The sequence below is a fragment of the Mustela nigripes genome, chromosome X, assembly GCF_022355385.1.
Source record: "Mustela nigripes isolate SB6536 chromosome X, MUSNIG.SB6536, whole genome shotgun sequence".
NCBI classification, from domain to species: domain Eukaryota; kingdom Metazoa; phylum Chordata; class Mammalia; order Carnivora; family Mustelidae; genus Mustela; species Mustela nigripes.
Genome location: NC_081575.1, coordinates 12,035,672 through 12,050,744, shown reverse-complemented (window position 1 = coordinate 12,050,744; position 15,073 = coordinate 12,035,672).

The window sequence follows — 15,073 nt, the reverse complement described above, 5'->3', positions numbered from 1 at the left end:
AAAAAAAAAAAAAAAAAAAAAAAATCCAATACAAAGATGCAGGATAGAGTCTTCTTCATCTCTGCAGGAAAAAAAAAAAAAAAAAAAATAACAGGAGCCTGAGCCAAGGCTTTGGCAGTGGGTATGGAAAGGACAGTCTTTTTCTCAAAGCCTTGTGAATTTTTTGAAGAGGCACTTAGGTGGTACCATTTATAGAAACAGACCAGCCAGGAAGAAGAGTAGGTTTGGGGAGGTGAGAGATTTCTGACTGTCCACAAGTGGAGTTGTCTATGCGAGACTTGGAAATGCGAGACTTGAACATAGGAGAGAGGTAAAGCCTGCAAAAGGTGAAAATAGAAGTCTGAATCGCCAAGAGTCTAGAGAGAGAAGGAAAGAAGAGAGGCAGAGACTGTTAAGATCACATCATGGAGGGATGGGCGGAGGGAGGATAAAGGCGTGGGGAGAGGCGGGACAGTGAAGCTGGAAGTCGGAAGGGACAGTGTCTGCCACCAAAGCCATGGTTTTGTGCAAGAGCTTGATCAACACTGGTCAATGCTGCCTACGAGGTGGGGATGCTACGGACAGGTGGGAAGTACTCGGAGTAGGCAATGACGAGTGGCGATTTCAGAAAACAACGTGCCGGTAATCGACTTGAAAGCCAGATCGTGACGGTTTCAATGTAGAATATACTAACAAGGTGTTCATGGAGAAAGGTGGTGGCGGAAAGAGAGTAAGATTAAGTGAGAGCGGTTTGGGGTAGTAGGGATGTGATCGTGTGTAAGGGTCGAGAGAAAGAAGCCCAAGTGAAGGGAGAGACAGAGCTTTAAAAGGGATATCATTAAACAATTGAACGATGTCCCTTGACAACAAGGGAAGCAAGCCTAGGACAGGGGAAGAAATACAGGTTTTCTTTAAGAGTTGAAGAAGAGGTAAAGGATGAGTGAGTGGGGGGGTTCCTGGGTGGCTGAGTGGGTTAAAGCCTCTGCCTTCGGCTCAGGTCATAGTCTCAGGGTCCTGGGATCGAGCCCCGCATCGGGCTCTCTGCTCAGCGGGGAGCCTGCTTCCTCCTCTCTCTCTCTCTGCCTGCCTCTCTGCCTACTTGTGATCTCTGTCTGTCAAATAAATAAATAAAATCTTTTTTTTTAAAGAAGGATGAGTGAGTGGGTGGATGGATGGGTGGATGCAGAGAAAAACGTTTAAACAATGTTTACTTATAAACACGATACATGTCTGTTTTAGAGAAACTGGAAAATGCAGGAAGTTGGAAAGAAGCTGGAAATAACCTGTAGTCCCTTCATCACCCAGGGAGGATAACATTTGGTTATCATATATTTGGTTATCCATATATTTTTCCTATACAGAGGTTTACTTTTATCTGACAAATTTGGGATCATAGTATATGATTTGGAATCCCCTCGCCTTAATTCTTGCCGAATGTATTTAAGCATTCCTCGTTCCCATCCATATTCTTCGAAAACAGCACTATGATTAGTTGCAAAATTGAAAGACTGTGGCACATTTTGTTTAACTATTTTTGTCTTAGTGAGTAGTCCCATGCCCGGTTTGTCAATATTACAAATAACACCAGTATTCTTAGGAAGGACTCCCAGAAGATAGATGACCAAGCAAAATTGTGAATTAAAAAGAAATTCAATAGATTGCATTCCAGAAAAGGTGTATTAATGTATCCTTCCAGCAGGAGTATTAAGGGTCACTGTTTCCTCCCACCCTCACCAAATGTGGATGTTACAAGAAAATACATACAAAAACACCTTTCTAATTACTAGACCAAAAACACATGTTATTTTAATCTGTATTTCAACTATTACATAGAGAATTTAACTTTTAAATATCTTGATTAGATTTTTATATTTCATTTGCATACCGTCTACTTTTGGTCTTTTGTTTTTTGTTTTTTGTTTCCTATTAGGCCACAGGTTTTCCCTACTTCCTTCTACAAGCTCTTTACATAATCAGAATACTACCAACACTGTTATATTGTTTCAAAGCAAAAATATCAGTTTTTGGTTGGTCTTTTAATTTTGCTCATTGCCTCTTTGATCTACAGAAGTTTTCAATTCGAATATGATTGACTATATCGTGTTTTTCCTTTTTTTCCTATTTCTTTTATATTAAGAAAGTCCTCTCGGGATGCCTCAGTGGCTCAGTCGGTTGGGCGTCTGCCTTGGGCTCAGGTCATGATCCCAGCATCCTGGGATGAAGCCCTGTGTCAGGCTCCTTGCTCAGCAGGGAGTCTGCTTTTCCTTCTCTCCTGCTTGTGTGCTAGCTCTCTCTCTTTCAAATAAATAAAATCTTTAAAAAAATAGTCCTCTCTAGCCCCAAGATATTTAAAATATTCATTTTTATTTTTATTATGCATTTATGGTCTCATTTTCTCCACTAACTCTCTAAACTACCTGAAATTTATTTTTATATGAAATATAAAGAAGTGATCCAATTTTATTTTATCCTAGTTAACCAATTCACTGAACACCATTTGTACATTATATTTCATTTTCTTTCTGATTTGGGATACAACTTACTCTTATGCTAAAAAACATTTAAAGATATGACGGTCTTTTTCTGGGCCACCATGCATTCCTTTGATCTGTCTTTCAACTCTAGTTCTGGTATTGCATTGTCTTAATTACTAAAGATTTAAATTGTGTTTTAATATTTTAAGATAATTACTAGTGTCTCTAAACTATTGTTTTCTAAATGAACTTAGAACCTTTCAAGTGTTCCTTATAAAAATCCTGCTGGAATGGTTATGGGAATAGCATTAAACTTATAACTTTCCCATATAACTTATGGGAAAAATCAGCATCTTGGCACTCTAGCTCATGGGGCAGCACAGGGTATTGGTAAAGTGTGTAGCCTTAGGAGTCAGACTACTTGAGTTCAAATTCTGGAGTTGCTATTCCCTAGCTATGGAACTTTTAGAAAGTTATTTAATCTTTCTGTCCCTGGTTTCTTTTGTGGGGGTTGGGTAAGGTGGAGGGGCAGAGAGAGAGAATCTTAAGCAGGCTCCATGCCTAGCACAGAGCCTGATGCAAGGCTTGGTCTCACAACCCCAAGATCACGACCTGAGCCGAAATCAAGAGTGGGACGCTTAACTGACTGAGCCACCGAGGCTCCCCTGCCCTTCAGTTTCTTTATCTAAAAAATGAGAATACTACTAGTACTTACTTATAGGGTTTGTATACAGGTTAAGTAAATTATCACCTGTGTAAACAGGAACTTAGAATAGCACATGACATGTAGTAAGCGCTAAGTAAAAACTAAGTATGGTATCTCTCCATTTATTAAAGTAGATTGGGACCCTTGTGTAAAAAGTACAGACAGCCCTCTCTTCGCATGATTCTGATATTCACAATTTTCACTTACCATGATTTAATTAAATAACACCAGTCCACCGACACCAAAGTTGAATTTCAGTCACCATGGTATACAACTGAGTAATTGCATAAAGTACAAAGTTAGTCCGCAAATTCCCTACATAAATAACAAAAGCACAGTGTGATTAGTGAGTGATCATAATATTTCTTTCGGTGTGTTGGTGATTATTCACTGAACAATACTGTGTAGTTGTGTTGTCTCTTTGTCTCTCAGTGATAAACTCATGTTCTATTTTACAAAAATGGATAATGGAAAGAGCACACAAAGATAAAAGTGCAAACAAAAAGTGATATTGTTGCAAGTGGGACATAGATTAGAACATAAATGAGGTTATAGAAGAAATAGCTAGACTTGGGAATTCGAGAGATCCTAGAAATGCAGCCCTAGGAATTTAGTGAGGGTGAAACTAATGACGTAAATGGTGTTTAAAGGTTGTCATGACAAAAAGGATGAAGATGTTAGAGACCGTGGCACCGGCAACCACCTGCACCTTGAACTTCCAAGCACACTGAAAACGCAATGGGTAAAATACAGAACATTGATCCAAAACTTTAAAAGGAGTTTGACAGTTTGTTAAGGTCTAGAAAATATAGCTTGCTAGTAAGTTATAGGAGGAGAAGACAAGCACTATTAAAAGTAACCCTGGTTAGCTTTTTTTTTTTTTTTTACAAAGTAATGCAACACTTTAAATTCTCAATGTGTCTAATGTTTAAATGACAGTGTACCCAAAAAATAGTAACTTAATTTTTTTCCATTGCCTTATAAATTTATAGCAGAATGGATAGTAGGAGAATTTTTTGTGTTTTGATAAAAATGTTTCAAGGTTATACAACTGTTGTAATTTTCCCCATTGATTATTAAGATCACTTTGCGTGGTTTTAGCACTTATGGTCTATTTTACAGTTCTATACTTTATTGTTTATTTATAACTTTTTCTTTTTTTAAGATTTTATTTATTTATTTGATAGAGACAGAGATCACAAGTAGGCACAGAGGCAGGCAGAGAGAGAGGGAGAAGCAGGGTCCCGCTGAGCAAAGAGCCCAGGGCGGGGCTTGAGCCCAGGACCCTGAGATCATGACCTGAGCTGAAGGCAGAGGCTTTAACCCACTGAGCCACCCAGGCGCCCCTATTTATAACTTTTTCATATAGGCCATCCCATACACACATTTCTTAGTAAGATTGTTCTTAGTTTTGAATTTATGGCTGCTGCTGGGAACAGAATTTGTTTTTATTGTTTTGTTTTTATTATTTTCTAATAGGATATTGCTGATAGATAGATAGGTCTTACTTTTTGTATATTTACTTCACGTCTGAGTACTTTAAGCTTTTCTATTTCTAACAGATTCCGGGTTGATTTGGTGCCTGCCCCCTGTAATTATGGCTCCAAATTTTACAAGGAACAGGTACGTAACAAAACAAAACAAAACAAAAGTCTGACTAACTCAAAGAGAGGGTTGTTTGGCCTCTTCTGCTTTGGATATAGTTCCTTGTTTCTGACAGCATAGTTCAGTGGGCTTGTTTCTAAAGCAGTGCTGATGGCTTGGCAGATCACCCTGAGTTCAGATCTCCAGTAGTCACGTACTAGCTGTGTGATCTCAACCCTGTGCGGACTAAACCTTATGGAGGAAGTTTTCCTGAGCTAGAGGGATTAAGTGAAATATTACATATAAAATACCTCTCTGGGAGTTAGTATAAAGAACAAGCTCAAGAAATGTTAAGTATTATTATTTTTTATCCTTTTGTATTTTTTTTTAATTTTTTTTTAAAGATTTTATTTATTTATTTATTTGACAGACAGAGATCATAAGCAGGCAGACAGGCAGAGAGAGGGAGAGGAGGAAGCAGGCTCCCTGCAGAGCAGAGAGCTTGATGCGGGACTCGATCCCAGGACCCTGAGATCATGACCTGAGCCGAAGGCAGCGGCTTAACCCACTGAGCCACCCAGGCGCCCCTATCCTTTTGTATTGTGGCATAATTGACATATGACATGTCAGTTCCACGTGTACAACTTAATGATGTGGTATTTGTATATAAAGCAAAATGATCACCATGATAAGTAGTTAACATCCATCACCACATGCAATTACAATTTTAACTTTCAAATATACAATACAATATTAACTATAATCACCATGCTGTACTAAGTCATCCCCATGACTCATTTTTTAAAAATTTTATTTATTTATTTTTTGGGGTGGGGGAGGGGCAGAGGGAGAAGGAGAATCTTCATCGGGCTTCATGCCCAGCACAGAGCCTGACTTCAGGCTCCATCTCACTACCCTGAGATGATGATCTGAGCCAAAATCAAGAGTTAGACACTTAACCGACTGAGCCACCCAGGCTCCCTATAACTTGTTTTTCTTATAGCTGCAAGTTAGGACCTTTGAATCCCTGTCACCCATTTCACACCACCAGTCTGTTCTCTGTGTCTGCGTTCAGTGGGGTGTAGTGTTTGTCTTCTCTGTCTGATTTATTTCACCAGGTCCATCCGTGTTGTCACAAAGGGCAAGCCTTCCTTATTTTTTTTTATGGCTGAATAATATTCTATTGTGTGTATGTTTACCACATTTTCTTTATATTTCATTATTTTTAAAACTATTATTACTTACAAACAATTTCTTTTTTCCTGGCCCAGCTGCGCTGCTTCAGAACCTACCCATGCTTTGTGTAAGGACATTTTTGCCAGGACCATGGCAGATGGTTGGGGTATGTGGCTGGTTTTTAATGTCATTGCATCTCCTTAAGTTTGTGGTTTCTTGTGTATTTAAATGAGGAAGGTGGCTTCCATTTTAGCTCAGAAATCAATAAGAAGGAATTCTGAGTTGGAAAGAAGGGTCTGGCATAGATATGTCTTCTCTCATTCCTCCCACATTTATTTCTTTGATAAGTCCTGTGAGCCGCATCTCAAGGGCCTCTTGAATCCATCATTCCCCATCCCTTTCCATTCCAGATGTCTTACATCTGGACCTCGGCTCCTCGGCTTGCACTTGAACCTCTGTAATAGCTTCTGGGTTTTTTTTTTCTTTTTAAAGATTTTACTTATTTAGAGAGAGAAATAGAGTGCAATCAGGAGAAGGGGGAGGGAAAAGGTAGAACCTCAAGGAGACTCTGTGCCGAGTGAGGATCTCGATGCGGGGCTCAAACCCAGGACGGTGAGATCGTAACTCAAGTGATCAGTCCCTTAACTAAGCCACCCAGGTGTTCCTCTGTAATAGCTTCTAAACAGATCTCTCTGCCTCTCTTCTCTCATTGCCATTACCCAGGAAATACCTTCTAAACCACTTCCCCAATTCACCTTCTCACCATTGCTAACACCACTGGTAGCTTCACCTCTCAACATGCCCAGTTACTCCGCATTCTTCAAATCTATGTGTGATTTTCTGCTTCCACGCGCACTCACATTCTTCCAGCCCAAAATTCTCGCCTCATTCCCACCTCTTTTAAAACCCTGCTCATTGTCATATGCCATGGTGTCATGAAAGCCTTCTTGAGTTTCCATTTCCTACGCCCTCCCTCAGAGATCAGAAAAAATCATTTCTTCTTCCATGTTACAAACGTACTTGCTTGTACTTCTTTCCTGAAATTAAGTTCATTGTTCTTCTTAGAAGCAGAGTAGATCGCCGTGAACTGAAAGTTCCTCAAGTGGAAGAGCCGCGTCCTCTGGAGCGTCCGGGGAGGTCCCAAAGGATCTCTACCTTATATTGTATTTGTCTGCTTGTCTTTCACTCATCTCCCTGCTTGCTCCCCACATTTGAGGAAGGGTGAGAACTGTGTCTTGTTCACCACGCTACCCCAAGTGCCTGGTGCAGAGCCTCGCGCATAGTAGGTGCTCAATAAAAGCTTGCAGAATTAAATACTAACCCTCCCACTTACTTCATTGACCTCTTTGGCCCTGTGATTTGGGCCTCCTGTCTACTTGACCAGCTGCTGCTATCACTTGGAATTCCCTGCTTCACCTCTGAGATCTTGAACTCTGAAATGCCTTCCAGTTACCAAAACTTTCCATCTTTTGGCAAACTTGTTCAACCCCACTGCTGTGACTGATGGCCCCCTGACCTCTCCCTATTCTTCCAGTCAGTCCCTCTCTGACTTCCCTCACCTCCCTTCTCAGCTCAACATTCTGTTCTGTTCTTTCCAGAGGTCTGGCTAGGGTGGGGTCACTGGGGCACAGAAATTTAGAGGGCACCGCATTTTTCTCCCACCACCTCTCTGGTCTCTGTTGGAAGCCTCACCCTGGCCCCAGGCCAGCCCCCTTGGCAGTTGCAGAGATGGATGGAGTGAGAGGCCCGAGGTCAAGGGCTGGGAGCGCACCAGCCAGGGGACCTTTTGTGCACAGGGCTGCCCCTCCCCCTTCCAAGAGCAGCTTCCATTGAAGAGAAGGCAAGTTTCACGCTGCTTGCCCCGGGCGCCAAAAATGCTAGTTAGGGCTCTGGTTCTGTCCTCTCTTCCCTCACCCCTTGACGCGGTGCCAATCTCATGCTGCTTTCCCTGCTTCAGAGCTACAGCAAGCACTGTCACTGGGCTTCCTGGGACCACCACCAGTTCCAGCTGTCTGCCCTTGGTGGATGCTTGATGGCTCGAAGATCATTTCTCCTTTTAACTGCTGTATGATGAATCCTGGGAGTATTTGTATTGGGAATATGTTGTTGCACGATACAACACACACACACACACACACACACACATAGGGAGAGAGAGAGAGAGAGGGAGAGAAAGCGTGAGCTGACAATGAGTTCCTCTCAAAGCCTCTGTTACCTCATCTGTAAAATGGAAATGATAATCGTATCTACATGATAGTGCTGTTCCATGGTCTAAAGTGCATAGAAGAGTGCCCGGTACATACAACAGGCACTCGATAGATGTGAGTTCCCTTCCCTGAGTTTTGAATTATCCTCCTGTATTTTACTCTTTCCAAGACTATGGTGAGGATTACATCAAACAAACAAAACTAGTGAACCCACCTGCTAGAGTAGGTTTAATAAATGTTAGTTAAGACCAACTCCTGGGCCAGGCAGCCACTCTTCTCCCCTTCCAGTCCCCTGCTGCACCGCACCCCCCTCTATGCTACCCCATCAGTGATCTGAAAGGCTCCTAAGAGAATTTCTCTTTCAGGATCTAGAAACTCAAAACGTTTTGAGCTGGTGCCAAGAATGTTCACTGCAATCAACTTTGTCTATCATAAAGAGGCCAGCCTTGGGTTTCAGATTTTGCCACTGAGTGCTGGTTTCCTTGACCGCAGTGGGAGATTTAAATGCAGTTAAAATCAAAGCCATTTCTTTCTTTCTATCAGTGGGTTTTAAAAAACCCAGGGATGTTTTTATCCATGTTTTTGGAACTGCAACCAACTCGAAGGTCAGAACTGCAAAAAAGTGAGGCCATTATAAAGTTCTTCACTTTACATTCACCCAAATGTGTTTCTTTTCCAAAGCCCAGCGTTCTATGTGCATGTTCATTATATGTTGTTTCCAGCTGACTTACTCTTTAGAAAAGTCAGAGCCACAGGAAATGCATGCCCTGGAAGTGACTCGGGCACTACAATAGCACATATCCTGCACACTTAACCTCCAAGGAAGGTTGGGCCGTGGACCCAACACTCCGCATAAACCAAACCAGGCTCTATTTCCTATGCCTGGAAGCACCTGATTATGTTAACGTTTTGTTTATTGCACAGGGATGATGCTTTAAACTAGCTCATAGCATTTTCGGAGCAAAATATTTTAATTTTGATAAGGTCCAATTTTTTGACTTGTTTCCTTTTATGGTTTGTGCTTCTGGTGTCAAATATGAAATCCTCACTCCCAAAGATTTTCCCCTATGCGTTGTTCTCTTCTCTTGAAAGTCACATATTTGACATTTAAGTCTGTGACCCATTTTTGTATAAGGTGTGAGACCTAGATCGAGATTCACTCTTTTGCTTATACATGTACACGTGCTCCAGATCACTTGTTGAAAATACTGTATTACCTCCGCTGAATTGCTTTGCATCTTTGTGAGACATCAGTTGGTTACCTTGGTGTGAATCTATTCCTGAATTCTCTATTCTGTCCCATTGATCTATGTGTCTATCCTGTCTTGAATATCACACTGTCTTGATAACTATAGATATAGAGTAACCCTTCATATCAGGTAGAGTGATTCCTCCCTCTTTTTTCTTCTCTTTATTCAAGATTGTTTTAGCTACTCTAGAGCCAATGACTTTTCATCTAAATTTTAGAATAAGCTTGTCTCTGTCCACCAAAATCCTTGCTGACATTTTGGTAGGAATTGCATGAAATCTATAGATCAGTTAGGAAAGAACTGATATCTTTACTATGGTGAGTCTTCCAATCCATGAACATAGTATATTCTTCCATTTATTTAGGTGTCTTTGATTTCTTTCATCAGTGTTTCATAATTCAAGCATACAAGCCTGTGTATGTTTTGTTAGATATGTATCTAGTTCATTTTTCTTAAAGTGATTGTAAATTATATTATTTTTCCATTTTGGTTTTCAGATGTTCAGTGTCAGCATAAGGAATACAGCTGGTATTTATGTATCTCTCTTGTATCTTGCAACCTTAATAATTAATTTGCAAGTTGCAAGAGTTTTTGTGTCAATTTCTTGGGATTTTGTATTTATACAGTCATGTGATCTGCAAATAGGGACAGTTTTATTTCTTCCTTTTCAGTCTATATGCCTTTTGTTTCTTCTTCTTCTTGCCTGTTGCAGGGCTAGAACTTCTAGTACATTGTTGAGTAAGAGTACTGAAAGCCAACATCATTGCTTTGTTTTGGATTTTAGGGGAAAAGCCTTCAGCCTTTAACCATTATGAATAATGTTAGCTGAAGGTTTGTAGAAGCTCTTCATCAAGCTGAGGTGGTTCTTCTCGATTCTTCATTTGCTAAGATTTTGTTTTGTTTTTTAAATTATAAATGGTTGTTGAATTTTGTTAATGGTCGTGAATTTTGTTTTTGTTTTGTATCTATTAATATGATCATTTGATTTTTCTTCTTTACACTATTGATATGGAGATTACATCATTTGATTTTATTTTTTCATCGATTTGATTTTTGGATAGTGAATCAGCTTTGATTAATAAATCCCATTTGGTTCAACATTTGCAAATCAATCAACACGATAGAAGAAATCAATAAGAGAAGAGAGAAGAACCACATGGTCCTCTCAACTGATGCAGAAAAAGCATTTGACAAGATACAGCACCCTTTCCTGATTAAAACGCTTCAAAGTATAGGGATAGAGGGAACATTCCTCAACTTCATATAATCTATCTATGAAAAACCCACAGTGAATATCATCCTCGATAGGGAAAAGCTGATAGCCTTCCCTTTGAGATCAGGAACACGACAAGGATGTTCACTCCCATCACTGTTGCTGAACATAGTACTAGAAGTCCTAACAACAGCAATCAGACAACAAAAAGAATTAAAAGTTATTCCAATAGGCAAAGAAGAAGTCAAAATCTCTCTCTCTGTGCAGACGACATGATACTTTATATGGAAAATCCAAAAGACTCCGCCCCCAAACTACTAGAACTCATACAGCAATTTGGTAATGTGGCAGGATACAAAATGAAATCAGTTGCTTTCTTATACACTAACAATGAAAACATAGAAAGGGAAATTAGAGAATTGATTCCATTTACTGTAGCACCAAGAACAATAAAATACCCGGGAATAAACCTAACCAAAGAGGTAAAGGATCTGTATTTGAGGATTTATAGAACACTTATGAAAGAAACTGAAGAAGACACAAAAAGATGGAAGAGCATTCCATGCTCAAGGATTGGAAGAATAAACATTGTTAAAATGTCTATACTGCCTAGAGCAATCTATACTTTAAGTGCCATCCTGATCAAAATTCCACCGGCATTTTTCAAAGAGCTAGAATGAATAGTCCTAAAATTTGTATAGAACCAGAAGAGACCCCGAATTGCTAGGGAACTGTTGAAAAAGAAAAACAAAACTGGGAGCATCACGTTGCCTTATTTCAAGCTTTACTACAAAGCTGTGATCACCTAGACAGCATGGTACTGGCACAAAAACAGGCACATAGACCAGTGGAACAGAGCAGAGAGCCCAGATATGGACCCTCAGCTCTATGGTCAAATTATCTTCGACAAAACAGGGAAAAATATACAGTGGAAAAAGAACAGTCTCTTCAATAAATGGTGCTGGGAAAATTGGACAGCTATGTGTAGAAGAATGAAACTTGACTATTCTCTTACACCATACACAAAGATAAACTTGAAATGGGTAAAAAACCTCAATATGAGTCAGGAATCCATCAGAATCCTCGAGGATAACATAGGCAGTAACCTCTTCGACATCAGCCACAGCAACTTCTTTCAAGACATGCCTCCAAAGGCAAAGGAAACCAAAGTGAAAATGAACTTTCGGGACTTATCAAGATCAAAAGCTTCTGCATAGCAAAGGAAACAGTCAACAAAACAAAGAGGCAACCCACGGAATGGGAGAAGATATTCACAAATGACACTACAAAGGGCTGATATTCACGATCTACAAAGAACTCCTCAAACTCAACACACACAAAACAGATAATCACGTCAAAAAATGGGCAGAAGACATGGACAGATACTTCCCCAAAGAAGACATACAAATGGCTAACAGACACATGAAAAAATGTTCATCATCACTAGCCATCAGGGAGATTCAAATCAAAACCACACTGAGATATCACCTTACACAAGTTAGAATGGCCAAAATTAGCAAGATAGTAAACAAGTGTTGGAGAGAATGTGGAGAAAGGGGAACCCTCTTACACTGTTGGTGGGAATGCAAGTTGGTGCAGCCACTTTGGAAGACAGTGTGGAGGTTCCTTAAGAAATTAAAAATGGGGCGCCTGGGTGGCTCAGTGGGTTGAGCCTCTGCCTTTGGCTCGGGTCGTGATCTCAGGGTCCTGGGATCGAGTCCCGCATAGGGCTCTCTGCTCAGCGGGGAGCCTGCTTCCCTCTCTCTCTCTCTGCCTGCCTCTCTGCCTACTTGTGATCTCTCTCTGTCAAATAAACAAATAAAATCTTTAAAAAAAATTAAAAATAGAGTTTCCCTATGACCCTGCAATTGCACTACTGGGTATTTACCCCAAAGATACAGATGTAGTGAGAAGGGCCATCTGTACCCCAATGTTCATAGTAGCAATGACCACTGTGGAAAGAATCAAGATGCCCTTCAACAGATGAATGGATAAAGAAGATATGGTCCGTATATACAATGGAATACTATGCCTCCATCAGAAAGGATGAATACCCGACTTTTGTAGCAACATGGATAGGACTGGGAGAGATGATGCTGAGTGAAGTAAGTCAAGCAGAGAGAGTTAATTATCATATGGTTTCACTTACTTGTGGAGCATAAGGAATAACACAGAAGACATTGGGAGATGGGGAGAAGTGAGTGGGAGGAATTCAGAGAAGTGAGTGGGGAGAATTTGGAGGGGGAGACAAACCATGAGAGACTGTGGACTCTGAGAAACAATCTGAGGGTTTTGGAGGGGAGGGGGTGGAGGGTGGGATGATCCTGGTGGTGGGTATTATAAAGGGCACATATTGCATGGAGCAGTGGGTGTGGTGCATAAACAATGAAATTTGGAACACTGAAAAAGAAATTAAATTTTTAAAAATCCCATTTGGTCATTGTTTATAATTCTTTTTACACTTTGCTGTATCTAAGTTGCTAATATCGTTATACAATATTGTATTTGAGTTGCTAATACTTTCTGAGGATTTTTGAATCAAAGTTCTTAATAGATATTGGTCTTTAGTTTTCTTTTTTCTTTCCTTTTTTGTACTGTATCTGGTTTTGGGATCAAGGTAATGCTTGGTACAGAAAATGAGTTGGGAAGTGTTTCCTATTTTATTTTCTGAAAGAATTCATATAAAATTGGAGTTACTTCTTTAAATGTTTGATAAAATTATTTACAAATACAATTTCTTTTTTAAAAATACTTTATTTATTTATTTATTTGACACAGAGCGATCACAAGGAGGCAGAGAAGTAGGCAGACAGAGAAGGGGGAAGCAGGCTCCCTACTTAGCAGGGAGCCCAATGCAGGGCTTGATCCCAGGACCCTGAGATCATGACCTGAGCTGAAGGCAGAGGCCTAACCCACTGAGCCACCCAGGTGCCCCTAGAAATACAGTTTCTTAAATGGTCTTGTGACCAATCAGGATACCCATTTTAACTCCTTTGAGGTTTGGTAATTTGTGGTTTTCAAGGATTTGTTTCTATTTCATCTAAGTGTCAAATTAACAAGGCTACAGTTGTTTGTAGTGTTCTCTTATCTTTCCTTTAGTGGATTCATGCTCTACAGTGATAGATGTGCCTGCTTTGTGCCTGATGTTGTTTGTGTCTTCTCTCTTTTCATCTTTCTCAGTCTTTTACTGATTTTTTTTTCAAAGAATCAGTGCTTTGTTTCATTGATTTTTCTCTCCTCTTTTTCTATTTTCAGTTTTATTGATTTGTTTGCACCTTTATCATTTTCTTCCTTCTTTCTGATTGCTTTGGGTTTATTTTGCTCTTCTTTTTTTAGGGGATAGGAATTTAGATTATTGATTTGAGATGTATCTTCCTTTTCTTATATTAGCATTTGGTGCTATACTTTTGCTTTTCCACACTGGTATAGCTGAATCCCACATATTTTAGTAGGTTATATTTTCATTTTCTTTTTCTTATTTGTCAGAGAGAGAGAGAGCATGCAAGTGGTGGGGTGGAAGGGTAGAGGCAGAAGGAGGGAGAGATTCCCAAGTAGGCTTCATACCCAGCACAGAACCCCATGTGGGGCCCAATCTCATGACCCTGAGATCATGACCTGAGTCAAAATCAAGAGTCAGATGCTTAACAAAATGAGCCACCCGGGTGCCCCGAATTTCAGTTCTTTTAAGTAGCTCATAGTGTTTAAATACTGTGAGAAATAGCATTTTTCCGTATTTGAGGCATTTGGGGAATAAAGTGCTGCATGAAGAGATACACAGTTATTTTTCTTGGGGGACAGGAACTTATTACTTCTTGAGTACCTATTGCTCACTGCCTCACTGAGTGCTTTACATACATAATTTTTCTTGGAAGTTGCTACTGTTATTAACCCCATTTTAAATATGGGAAACCTGAAACCAGAGACTTTAAGTAACTTGCCTGATTTCACTTGGCGAAGATAGGACTTGAATTTTGATCCTTCCATCTTGAAAGCTCTTTCCATTAGAGAATTACAGATGAAAGAACTGGTAAGGACATGAGGAATAAAATGTAGAATAGGACCATGCCCTAGAAAAGCAAGCAGGCAACCAGTCATCCAACGTCCCTCTTGTTCTTGCTTTTTCTATGATGATGTTTAGATACCTACATCAATTTGATATTTAATTTTTAAGATCTTAATTCAAATTATATGGATTTGGGGGGGCCACACAATATCAGAGAATTAGTTTGATTATAATAACGTAGAGTGTAATGGCTAAGTGTCTTAAGATGGGTTGTATCTGTACAACAGGGAGCAAAATACCTACCCCAAAGATTTGTAGCAATGAGATAAGGGATCTGAAAGTATTTTTGCCAAAAAGCACTATGCAAATATATGGGATTATTATTATGATAATGGAGACAATGCAAATGTTTCTCTAAGAGCCAAGACCCTTGTCCATCATGCAGATCAAATGTTTTCAGCCTTGAGGCCACGGACCTCAT